The sequence below is a fragment of the Panthera pardus genome, unplaced genomic scaffold, assembly GCF_024362965.1.
Source record: "Panthera pardus isolate Hobbes unplaced genomic scaffold, ASM2436296v1 HiC_scaffold_24, whole genome shotgun sequence".
Classification (NCBI taxonomy): Eukaryota; Metazoa; Chordata; class Mammalia; order Carnivora; family Felidae; genus Panthera; species Panthera pardus.
In genome coordinates, this window is record NW_026526810.1 from 130,038,041 (window position 1) to 130,050,616 (window position 12,576).

The window sequence follows — 12,576 nt, forward strand, 5'->3', positions numbered from 1 at the left end:
CCATAGGACCCAGTAATTGCGCTACTGAGTATTTACCTAAAGTATACCAAAATCACTAATTTGGAAGGACATATACATCCCTGTGTTCATTGCAGCATTATGTATAATAGCCAAATTATGGAAGCAACCCAGGTGTCCATTTACAATGGAATATTATTCAGTCATAAAAAAATGAAATGTTGCCATTGGCAGCAACGTGGATGGACCTAGAGAGTAAATGCTAAGCGAAGTAAGTCAGAGAAAGACATACCATTTGATCTCACTATTATGTGGAATTTAAGGAACAAAGGGGTTAAAAAAAAAAAAAAAAAGGTCTCCCCCTCCCAAAAAAAACCAAACAAACCCAACTCTTAACTATAGAGAACAAACTGACAGTTTCCAGAGGGGAGGTGGGCGGGGGGATGGGTGAAATGGGGTGGGGGTGGGGGATGAAGCGTGTACTTAACCTTGATGAGCACCGAGTAATATACAGGACTGTTGAATATTGTACACCTGAAACTAATGTTAACACTGCGTTGGCTATACTGGAATTAAAAAAAAAAAGCTTTGGCACATGAAAAAAGAAAAAAGGTCTTTATACAAAAGGGATTAATTGGAATCCTAGCAGAGATGCCTCCAGTGTATGGTATCTTTTTATAAGACTCTCAGTGTGTCTCTGTCCTGAGGCCGGAGGCGGAGCTGGAGGTGAGCTTTACCGTGGCTCCTGGGAAGAAAGCCCATCCTGTCACCAAGCGCCTTTGTGTCCCCAGAGGCCTTCATTCATCTCCAGGGCCTTAAACAGAACATCTCTTGGAATTGCATCTTTCCCGGTGGCAGAGGAAGGACAAAGAATGCAGGTTTTTGTGAAAAGGGCAGGAGGGACGAGGACGGCGTGGCTCATTCCCCAGAGCCGGTCTCGAAGCTTGTTCTGTGTGTTTAGTCCGCTCGAGCGCCTCTTGAAAAAAAGCTCTGAAAACAGACTGACGTAAGTAGAAACTGCTGAGTTCCTGCCACCATCCCTCCCGCAGAGGTGTTGGGGATCCCAAAAGAAAGGAAAGGAAAGTGGGAGCCCCACCCCCACTGCACTGGAGACCAGAGCGCCCAGTCGGGTTAGAGGGCGGCTCCTGGCCAGTCTCTGAGCTCAGGGCTTCAGAGAGAGAAAAACAGATTGTTGTCACAAGGTTTTTTATTACATGAGTTGGGCACTCCACCCCATCACTGCCTTGGTGTCTGCTCAAAATGAGTTTACGTAGACCCCCCTAGAGGGGGTTGGAGCTCAGCCAAGTGACCCTTCCTGTTCTACAAATCAAAGTGTGGACACGAGGAAGGCTCTAGGTCTCCCCTGTGCTGCTGCTACGAGGCGGCAGAGAGCCAAGGTTGCAACCTTGACCTTTGGAGAGAAGATCATCGACAAATTGCTCCATACTGTCCCCGGATGAGCCCCGGGGCCGCGGGGCTCACACGTGGCAATTGTTCCTCGCCTTCAGATCTGCTGTGTAGCCAGTACCTTAACCTAATTCTACCTGTTTTGGCTTTTCCTTAGATCTGCCTGTATGCCCTTTGAGTCTGTCTGAAAAATGAAATGATAAGATTAGCATGGAAACAGTGGGGAGAACTTCCCCCCCCTCGCCGCCCCCCAGAATATGAGGACCGGGGGAAGGGTTCCCAACTGAATAATTTCACAAGAGCTTTGATGTTTAAGGAAATCGCTAAGCGCTACAGAAGCAGAAATGTTCTTTCCAGAAGTTAATTAATACTTTTTTTTCCCTATATGCTTAACAAGTCTTTACCAAGTAGAAAATTGAAGATGCTATCTTATGTCAGTGGGAATAATTTTAATGATCTGCATAATTAGAATTCACTGTGATAATTACAACAGTGACACCAGAGTTCCTTGTACAAACAGCAATATCACACATCATCTATTTTGAAATGCAAGGTCCGCTTCACAGCTTTCCAGTAGAGTACATTTGGCTTGTGTCATTGTGATTTATTGGGTTGTTGTCACAGCTTCAAAGTCTGTGTTAATGGACCCTTTAGAGGTAGCTGACGTTGTTTTAGAAGCTTAGACCTTTGCATGATTTCAGGTAGTTTTTGTTTCCTAAGCTGGTTACATAAATGTCATCGCACTTCATTTGAGCAGTGAGTGTTGGAGATTCTTGAGGACAGACAGTAGATTTTAAGAAGTCTCTCGGGTTTGTTGTTACTGGCCCTAGTGAACTGACATGTGCAGAATCCGGGACATTCAGCTTTCCTGTAATTAATAAAGCCACAGCACCTAGCTTGAGAGAGAATTCTTGTAACTTTGTTAAATAGCTTATTTTGATATTTAGGGAGAAAGTGTATCTTGAGAGGTCAAGTCCCTTGTTACCTGGACAGGGGAGATTGTGCTCAGGGTTCATGGGACTAAACTTTGTGTTGGCAAGGTTTGGTTGAAGTAAACTTAAACCAGAGGTGAGGAAGCTTCCAACTTTGTTCCTGAGAGTCACTGACAGGAAAAAAAATAGATCTTGGTAGACAGTCAAAAAAGTAGCTGAATCGATAGATTAAAAAAAAAAAAGATTTTATATTCTGCTTATGAATTGTCTAGTAAACCCCAAAACAGCTTTAAGTTATACCTAAGAAGGCTATGACAGCCACCTTGAGCGAGAGTGAGTGGGGGAGGGGGGAAGGGAGAAGAGCTGCTTTCAAGCCCAGGCGCAGACACACAAGGTGACCGAGGAACCCGGTCCTACTTTCTGAGAATAGTCTCTGTGGCTGTGGGCCAAGGGCAGTTGGGCCGAGAGCAGGTCTGGCCGGGTCTAAGGTGGGAGCTGGTACAGAAAGTCCACCCGGCTTCCAAGACCTTGTCCCAGCTTCAGCCAGAGTGGCGTTCCACAAACACCTCACGGGCCACTTCACTCCCCTACCTGTGACCCTCCCTGGGTCGCTGCCCCGAAAGCCCTCCCGGATCCCCCTCTTCCCTCCCAGCCCCTTTGTCCATCATACCGGGTTCTAATGGCCGCCTTCTTAACTTTGCTCCGGGACCCCCTACGTCTGGCAGATGTAATGCTCAAAAGCAATACATAAATCATGAGCAAAGGATTCCCTTTCTCCATTCCTTTTGGACTGGTCACAAGAAGTATTAGGTTATTGGTTTACCAGCCAAAGCCCGGGGCAGAAGCTAAGATCACACCTCCTGGATTCTCATCCCAACTCTTCCCAGGCGTGTAACACTTCAGACGCTAATAACCTCCCTTTCCCACTCGACTCATCAGGAAAGTGGCCGATGTCACCTACGTCAGGCTTGTCAAAAGGCTGAGATGTGAGAATCCCATGGAGAGCTCGGCCCGCAGGGAGCTCCGAGGAAAGAGAACCCCTGCAGTTCCCTCGGACCACATCTAGACTGTTTTGTGCTATGTTCTTCACCAGCACTCTAAGATCTAAAGGAGCAGAGCTAAGTCCCTACTTATTGACAGACCCTTGTTAATAGTTGGTTACCCCAGAAGCATGGAGACTCCTCTTTGAAGGTAAATGACAAGAATTTGTGACAGTCTTCTCAGTGGAGCGCATTACCCCACTGCTCTTGGCGACAGCAGGGCCTTGGACAAAGACTTCCCTGTGAATTACCTTCCTATGATTACAGTCTCACTGACTGCCATGGAATTTTATTATTTTTTTAAATATTACTTTTATGTCCTACAGAGGGAACTCTTTAGCGAACGGATAGGTTACACGTTTAGTGTGCAGAGTCAGGCTTAAATAAACACAATCAAACTAGTTAATTCCAGTTTACCAGTAGCCAGGTTGGTGGTACTGGGTTCTACTTACCGAATTAACAGTTTTCACAGGGATGCGTTTTGCCGGGGGGGGGGGGGGGGGGAAAGAGGTAGAAATGTCTCCTGGTTCATAGGAAGCTGGGGGATGAAGTGTAGAAAGCATTTCCAGATTATTGGTGTCTGTCACTAGTCCCGAGCAGGCAGGGGCTTTTAATTAATCAGCAGCCATGGATGCGCCAGTCTCCCTGGGTGGGAGGGGAGGGTCGACGCTGAACCCCCGACTCCGCCTGGGGGCCTCTTCCTGCCCCGGACCCAGGCTGGTCGGGGCGAGCCTTCCCGCTGGAGGTCAGCCAAGGCAGGGCCAGGGTCCGATACAGGTGTCAGAACCCTTGGAATCTGGGGGAGGACTTTGCATTGACTCAGTACTTTGACAAGGAAGCTGGAATCCTGGGAACCTGGCAATGCCGCTGGCGTTTTTAATTTTGATTTTTTTAGCTTTTCCCCACTTAGTAAAGTCTCCTTAGAATGATCTTTGGCAGAGCGGACCCCTATTACGGAGACGAGCGCAGGGATTGGATGCCGTCTCACCCGCCCAAATCACTACGCTTCGGGTAGACTCCCAAACCAAACGGTCTGGTTTGGCAGTCTGAACAAGGAGCTGCGAAGGTGCCCTCGTCCTGATCCTGGCACTCGAGACTGTGTTACTGGAGACGTCGCAGACGTGGTCAAGTTCAGGATGGTCCGGCGGGCCCGGTGCGGTCACACGTGTCCTACCGGGGGGAGCCACGACCACGGTCAGAGAGGAGGTGGGGCGTCAAGAGGCAGAGCGTGGAGAGGTGGGCTTTGCAGGTGGGGAAGCAGCCACGAGCCAAGGATGCACGGGGCCTCCAGAAGCTGGGGAAGGCAAGGACACGGCTTCTCCCCTGGAGCTTCCATAAGGACTCCCAGCCTTGCCGTTGGCCCAGGGAGACTGATTTCAGACGTCTGACCTCCAGAACTGTAAGAGAAAAAAAATTCAGCTTGTCGTAGGCCCCCGAGTTTGGGGTTATTTGCTACAACGGCAACAGAAATCTCCTACCACTGGCTACCCGGATGTTTATGGTAGGCACCACCTGGTAGGAGTGGACAGGGGTCAGGGGACAAACGCTTACTGAGCCCCTGCCCCGTGCCAGGCGTTCAGATCCCTAACACACTTGCCACCAAAGGTCTGCAAATGTGGGATATTATCTCTGCCTCAGATGATCAAGCAGACTCAGAGAGGCTGGGGCACTTGTCCAAGGTCACTGCCTTGTGTGTAGCAGGGCCGAGGGTTGAGCTGTAGTCCTCATGTTATATCACACTTCACGGGAGGCCCAGCCAAGTAACCGCACCCTCCGTGGTGGTTGCCGGGTCTGGGGGCACAGGCCTGAGGGCAAGAACCGCTCCTGCCACTGAATCACTGAATTCGGTCTTCACCTCCCATAGGAGCCCGCAGCTAGGGAGGCTGGATCTTTGGGGGGACACCCCCCCCCCGGCCATCCACTGTCAGGTCTGGGAGCATTTGGACATCCCTCTTCTAAGGCCACACATCCAGGGGGCGTGAGCCTGTCTTCTGAGACACTCCCACGGGGCAGACACTCCATATCTACTTACGGACGGATAGACAGGTGACAGGGGCCCAATTCTGAGTAAGACCCACGCTCCTCACAGCAGTCTAGTGCGGGCTGTGGCTGAGCGTGAGTGCACAGAAAATTCTAACGCGACAGTAGAGCTTGCTTGGGTGGCCAGGGAGGCACAGAGCAGGCGGCCTCCTGGGCTGAGGTCACTGAAGAGGTGGACCCTCTGCTGGGCTTGCAGGACAATGACCCAGGGGGGGCCACCAGGCCACAGCAGACAGCTGTGTCACCCGAGTCCCATCATGGCCAGATCTTGGTGATGAGGGGCCATGTTGGTTTGCAGGTGATGGAGGTGCGCCCGTCTGAGTGGCCAGGGTCCCCGTGCAGTTTTGCGTCCTGCTCGGTAGGGATCGCGTCGGCAGGATCTGTGCGTCGGCCCCAGTGTGTGCGTGGTCCCGCTGGGTTGCCACGCAGGCGTGTGCGTGCGTGCGTACGTGTGCAAGGTCGAGTTGCTGGCTGGCCAGAGACTGCACTGAGTTGCAGGCAGCCACCCTTGGACCCTGCATCAGGGCCCCTCCTCTGCGCCCACTCTGGCCCCTCCTAGTTGCTTCCCTTCCTGCAGGACGGTTAGTGGGGCCAAAGGGCCGTGCCTACCTGGAACCCTGTTCTCTTCCTCCCCGAGACCGTCCTGCAGGTAACTGAGATCTGGGAACTCTCCGCCTCGATGCCCAGCGTCTGCTTCAAGGGCCCGAAAGCTTCTTAGTCCGTGTTCTTGAGGGAGGACAGTGCCGTCATACCAGTGGATAGACCTTCTGCCCAAGAGTTCATGGGCAGTTGGGGATAGAGCCTGGACACAGAGCTCAGCGTCCATATTCAGCTGCCCACCCCCACCCGGGTGCTGGATGGAGTCACTGGACGGAGAACGGGAGGACCAAGGACGAGTCCCCACTCCGTCCCTATGCCGCACCTGTCAGAGATGGCCCGAATTGCCCCGTGCATAGCAAGATTTAGCAGGCCATTTGGGGGTTCTAGATGTAGCTTTGTACCAGATGGGGCTTGTCTCTGTCTCATCCAGGATCTTCTGGCTGCACCTATGTAGGAAGGACGACCATAATGACATAGTGTAGTGGCTGTCCAGGCGTCTCAGGTCTCCCCAGAGCCTCCCCAGGCAAGGGGTGGGGGGTGCATCCCGGCACAGAAAGCAGCCTGCGGCACGGCCAAGGCGGGTGGGGGCCAACTGGTGATTGGTGGGTGGACAGCGAAGATCGAGGGGAGAGGGAGAGGCAGGGGTGAAGCCGGGAGTAGCGGAACACGAACCTGGAGCAGCCTTCATGCCACACATGCCTGATGACTTTTCGTGGGGGGAGCAGAAGGGAGCTCTGGGGAGACCGAGGTAGAGGCTGCAACCTGAGCTGGAAATGCTCGCCTGGAAACCAGTGTAGCCATTCCGTGGCCGAGAACATTCTAGGAATGAGGAAGCCGTGTGTGGTGAATAGCACTGAGGGGAGCCATCTGGCCGAGGAGGGCTGGGCCCCCCACCTGCCACCCCTCCCTTGCTGTTAGAGCCCAGGACCTCACCCCACTTCCTGCTGGGGCTCTCTTGGGTTCCTGCAGGTGTCCAGCCGCCCCCAGGACCTCCAGAGACCTGCTTTTGGCTTTCCCTTCTCACACTGCCATGGGTCCTATGGTTCCGTGCAGGCTCCTTGAGGAAACACTTGATCTTAGCCAAAAGGCCGAGAAGCGATAGGCTCCCTGAGGAAACAGACGTGCTCCCCCTACACCTGCTGAGGGATGTGACCTGGGTTGTCTCTTGCCCCTTTTGCACATTTGTTTTAAAATTTTTTTCTAAATGTTTATTTATTTTTGAGGGTCAGAGAGACAGGGTGCATGCAGGGGCGGGGCAGAGAGAGAGAGGGAGACACAGAATCCAAAGCAGACTCCAGGCTCTGAGCTGTCAGCACGGAGCCCAACACGGGGCTCGAACTCATGGCCCGCGAGATCATGACCTGAGCCGGAATCAGATGCTTAACTGACTGAGCCACCCAGGTGCCCCTTCACGTTTGTTTTTACTTCCTACCTTGGGATTCTTCTCCGTGTTTCTGAGGAAGGTACTGGCAGGAGCTTAGCTCAGTTTGGATTTAAGATTAACTGAGAGGAACCCACCAAGAGGTGGGAGCCACTGGCTTGGAACACTCTGGGTGGAGCTGCAGGCTTTCTTTCTGCTCCGACTCTGGACGTTCGCTCTTCTGGTGGTTCTGTGCCAAGAACGAGGCTCACCGCCGATGAGCGCTGCCCCGGGGCTCCAGGAGGGGCACGGGCCGCGCAGGACGGGCCCACTGGCCCCACCTGTATGTGTGCATCTGCAGGTTTCCGCGGGCCGACCTCGGGGCTGGGGCCCCCGTCTGGTGTTGGCCACACTGGCCAGCGTCTCTTCTCCCGCCTCCCACAAGCCACCATAGTGTGGGCCTGTGTACGCTGATCTGTCACCTTCCTGCGTGAAACGAAAGGGGAACCTAGGAGTGTGGCACTTGGGAGGGTGTAGGAAAGGCTCAGAGTGCTCAATACCCTGCACGTTTCAGAGAAAGGACTGGCCTTTGGCTCCTGGGTGACAGCCCCTGGCCCTTGGGACATCCTGCCTGCTGGGAGTGTCTGCGTGGCCAGGGGCCCCAGGGACTGGAGACTGAGTGGCTCAAGAGTAGCAGGTGCACCACTGACCTCCAGGAAAAACCCCGGGCCCCCAGCTCGGGTGAGCTCCCCTGCTCGGTCACACACAGCATACGTGTCCTGTGCTGGAAGAATCAGGTGCTGTCCCTGCGGCCACCCCGGGGAGGGCACCGGGGAGCTCTGCCTGGTCCCGCGTGGACTCTGCCCCATGTACCTTTTACCTTTGCTTTAAAAATTATCTCTATCCTGGGCACCTGAGTGGCTCAACTGGTTAAGTGTCTGACTCTTTTTTTTTTTTTAATTTTTTTTTAACGTTTATTCATTTTTGAGACAGAGAGAGACAGAGCATGAATGGGGGAAGGTCAGAGAGAGAGGGAGACACAGAATCTGAAACAGGCTCCAGGCTCTGAGCTGTCAGCACAGAGCCCGATGCGGGGCTCGAACTCACGGACCGCGAAATCATGACCTGAGCCGAAGTCGGACGCCCAACCGACTGAGCCACCCAGGCACCCCAACGTCTGACTCTTAATGTCAGCTCAGGTCATGATCTCACGGTTTGTGGGTTCAAGCCCAGCATTGAACTCCATGCTGATGGTGCAGAGCCTGCTTGGGATTCTCTCTCCCTCTCTCTCTCTCTCTCTCTCTCTCTCTCTCTCTCTCTCTGTCCCTCCTGCACACACACACTCTCTCTCTCCAAATAAATAAATAAACTTAAAAAAATTTATCTATATCCCTTCACTGTATAAGCCATGTAGTAGCCTTTCTGAATCCCATGAGTCCTGTCAGGTGCTCTTGGGGACCCTGACAATGGGGAGGATCTCCAACCGGCTGGGCTCGGAATCCCCTACACTCTTCTCGAAGAGTGACCGTATCTCGTTAACTCCTTACAAAACTACCTCCACCGTTCCCAGGCTGACCTCAGACTCGGGGACCCATGCCCCTTCCCATGGTGCCCTTTAGCATAGCCGGGTCAAGACTGGGACACGTGGCCAAAGTCTTTTCTAAAGACTTGGGGAACCAGCACGCTCAGAGTAGACAAGCCGGCTTATAGATGCAGCCTCTACACCTGGACTTGTCCGCTGCGACCTTCCATCCTGGATCAGACCCCTGATCGCCCCCGCCCCCAAACACTCACACTGGGACTCCTCACTGTTCAAGGCCCAAGCCAAGAGACAAACGGTTCTAAGCCCTCACTGTCACCTACCCAGAGCCAATCTCTGAGCTGGGATTTCCAGTCTGGGTCCCAGCCTCCTTCATATGTCGGTGTCTCTGGGAGAGACCTCTGGCCCCGGTGCCAGGTGGTAAGCCGGCCGTTATCCACCCACGGTCAAGGGCACTTAGGGGGATCGTCCTGTAGAATGACACTGGGCAAGCTGCAACTTTCCTGTGCTTTTCAAAGTCCCCTGGATTTACATCTATTCATTGAATAGATTGTTTGCCTTTGAAGACTTGACCCAAGTGTTTACTGAGGTTAGCAGAGTTGGTCAACACAAACGCTGCCTGAAAGCCGGGACTTGGGCCGAATCCAGCTAAGAACGAAGAACTGAAAGGAACTCCACCAGCTAGCTGAATTCCAGCTGAAACAGAACCGCTTCATGTTTCCAAACACTCAAACACATTAAATATATGCCGCAACCATCCCGCTTTTAACACTGATTTTAAATTTCCCAACGAGAGCATTGAGGCATAGAGAAGTCAAGCGACCTGCCCAGGGACACACAGCTAAAAAAAAAAAAAAAAAAAAAAAAAGTGAAAGAGCTTTTCACTTTGGATAATAAGCCCAAACAAGTGGCTCCAGGGCCCATAATCGTAACTGCTGTGCCATCAGTTTAGTTACATACAATGTATTATGAAACATATTTCTTAAGGAGCATTGCTTCCCCCCTCCCACTGTTTAGGAAACACTATTAAAACGCTCCATTTGCGTTTTCAACAGCGATGTCCTTGTCACAATGAGAGCGCGTTTTGAGATCTGTAATGGGCTTTCTAGAGCAGTGCTTCTCAGACCCTGTGGTGCATACCAACCACTCATGGAGGGATCCTGTCTAAATGCAGTTTCCAGTTCCGAATTTCTAACCAGCTCCCAGGCCCATGCCGCTGCTGCTCCTGGTCTGAAGACCGTGGAGTGAGAAGCAGGTTCCAGGAGCACATACCTTTGGCTTTTATTTAAGTTGCCTGAGAAGGAGCAGCTTTGAGTCTCCGTACGACCACTTGCATGGGAATCTTATCTTATGCATATTAGGACACTTGAATTTTTCTTGTTTTCCTCTAGGTGTTTCCCCGCAGTCTCCATGGTATAACCACCTACTGTTTTGTTTCGTTTCTTAATTTTTACCTTTTTTTTTTTTTTTGAGAGAGAGAGAGTGTGTGTGTGCGGGGGAGAGAGGCAGAGGGAAAGAGAGAGAATCTCAAGCAGGCTGCATGCTCTGTGCAGAGCCCTACGCAGGGCTCAATCCCACGACCCTGGCATGACGACCTGAGCTGAAATCAAGACTCGCGACGCTCAACTGACCGAGCCACCCAGGCGCCCCTCTGTTTTGCTTTTTAAAGTTATCTTTAAAAGATTTGTTTATAATGACGTTCAACACTCCATCGGGGGCTATCGATTGCATCCTGTTTAAATTCTTTGGCCAAACCAGCTCCCAGTGAGGACATTTCAGGCTTTCCCAGATGGAAGGTAGTTATTTCAACTAACGTAGGTGAAAAAATGCCCTGTAGCGTGTGATTTTGCAAAGGATCAATTATAAGAAGTGTCTTCTTTTTCAAGAGATAATTTCAAGAAAAATCAGTCTCACCAGTTCAGGTCTTTTGCTTACAGAACTCAGCTGTGCCCCGATCGTGGTGGTTTCCTTCTGTCCCTCACACTTGTCGGGCTTGTCCCCGCCTGCACTCACCCTTCCTTCTGCTTAAAAAGTTCTTCCTTCCCGCGGGGTTGCTGCCTTCTTGTGATTCAGTTCTATTCAGAGAGGCCATGTCTAGCACCCTGGCTGGGGGGGGGGGGCAAACCCTACACCCCCCAGAACCCTGGTCAATATCTGTATCAATAGCAATATCGAGGGTCGCCTGGTGGCTCAGTCGGTTAAGGTCCGACTTGGGCTCAGGTTACAATCTTACAGTTTGTTTGTGGGTTGGAGCCCCGCGTCGGGCTCTGTGCTGACCGCTCAGAGCCTGGAGCCGGCTTCGGATACTGTGTCTCCCTCTCTCTCTGCCCCTCCCACTCTTGCACTCTGTCTCTCTCTCTCAAAAATAAATAAACATCAAAAAAATTTAAAAAAAAATCAATATCAGTATCAGTATCTGTATAAATATCCTGTCTTAATCATGGCATCTGTCAATGCCTAAACCGAGCTTCTGTATGTACATATGCATGTGTGCACAGGTATGTATGTAGGTAGGGCTGTTTGTACATGTGTGTGCATGTGAAGGTGTGGCTACCCTTTACCAAACACAACTTCCGAGAAGGGCAGAAACCACGTCTGTCTTATTCTATTAGGTGCTCAACACGGATTTGGGGCACAGCTGACACTCACTTGGGCTTCGTTTTAAATGTTAAGTGGATAAAACCGTGGCATAACCCCAAATTCCACTGCAAACAGTAAAATACCAAGTTAGCTTTTTATGGGTCCGAGATGCTATTTGCTCAGTGGTTTTGTTCTCTTCTGTCGCGGACAGCGTCACGCTCCAGACGTCCAGCAGGTGGCGCCGCTTCCCCGGCGCTGAGCCCTCTACTTGGGGGGCGGTGCGGCCCGGCTCGGGGTCTGTCCCCCGCTTAGCCACGCTGAGGCGTCTTCTGCCCTTCCTGAAGGATCCTCCACGTGGGAAGCAAATCAGGCAGATGTATACGTGTCCCCGGGTACAGCCCCCGCTTCCCCCACAGCCCTCACTTCCGCGGAAGGGGTCTCGCACCCTTCCCTGACGCCTCGCGGGTGTGAGCGAGTATATGCTGGCACCGGCAGCCCAACCACATAGAGAGGAGCCTGGTGAGTTTCGAGTCCATCCTTTCCCCCCCTGGAAATGCCTCCCGGAACAGGCAGAACTGGGTGGTCCCGGGTCCTCAGGCTGAGAGTCATCCGGGGCCGGGGGGGAGGGGATGGCGAGGAAGGAGTTTGGGGACCGAAGACCGGGATGGGAATCTGGGCTGCCCCTGAACTCGGACGCGCCTCCTCAGCTCTCCGTGCCTCAGTTGCCTCATCACAGTGCCTCCTGTCAAAGAATAAAGCGGCCGCAGGCAACACTCAGCAGGTTATCCTGCTTCTCCACGAGGGAAACCAGCAAAGAATGGATGTCCATGCAGCAAAGGCACAGATAGGAGCTGTCTGCCTTTGGGTGAGGCGCTGAGTGGCTGGCATTGCAGAGGGCCAGGCTGGGTGTTCTGCCCCGGCCCTGCGGGGGGCGTCATCGAGGGAAGCAGTTGGAGTTGTCCGTGGAGCTCCAAAACACCTGGGGTTTTAACTCTGCCACATTCAGGACAGGCTGTCCCTGCATCTGTCCATCGGGGCCATCGGATAGCACCCCAGTCTCCCGTGTTCCACGTTCCATTCCCTTATCAGGGGGCCGTGTCCTTCCTCCCAGGGTGGCCG